The sequence below is a fragment of the Carlito syrichta genome, unplaced genomic scaffold (genome assembly GCF_000164805.1).
Source record: "Carlito syrichta isolate Samal-C Ts95f unplaced genomic scaffold, Tarsius_syrichta-2.0.1 Scaffold145258, whole genome shotgun sequence".
NCBI classification, from domain to species: Eukaryota; Metazoa; Chordata; class Mammalia; order Primates; family Tarsiidae; genus Carlito; species Carlito syrichta.
Window position 1 is genome coordinate 56,658 of NW_007089354.1, and position 445 is coordinate 57,102.

At 38.9% G+C, this 445-nt stretch overlaps 1 protein-coding gene across 1 annotated transcript in view; it reads right to left on the reverse strand.

Moving 5' to 3' along the window:
* Nucleotides 1–445, reverse strand: part of LOC103251763 (uncharacterized protein C17orf105 homolog) — a 19,698-nt gene that overhangs the window by 1,407 nt on the left and 17,846 nt on the right. The gene's annotated exons all lie outside the window — the stretch shown is intronic.

Below are 445 nucleotides of genomic sequence, written 5' to 3' on the forward strand. Positions count from 1 at the left end.
AAAAAAAAAAAAGTAATACTGACACTATCACTGCTCGTATGATTACTGAAAATCATAGCTTACTCTTTTGACATTGTTTTGCTATTAGGGGATCTCGCTGTGAACATACAAATTACTTAGTTTTTTATTTATTTTTTATTTATTTTTTACTTATTTAATATTTATTAATATTTATTTTGTTTTATATGTAAAATAGTCACAAGGCTCCAGAGTCAAGTCTACCAAAACAAGGTTCACCAGAAGGAATTTAGTCACTCTGTCGCCCAGGCCGGAGCACAGTGGCACACTCATGACCACCGCAGCCTCGAGCTGCTGGACTCAGGTGATTCCTCCGCCTCATCCTTCCAAGTAGCTGGTACTACAGGCACGTGCCACCATACCAGGCTAATTTTTTGATTTATTGTAGAGATGAGGTCTCACCAAGTTGCCCAGGCTGGTCTCGAAC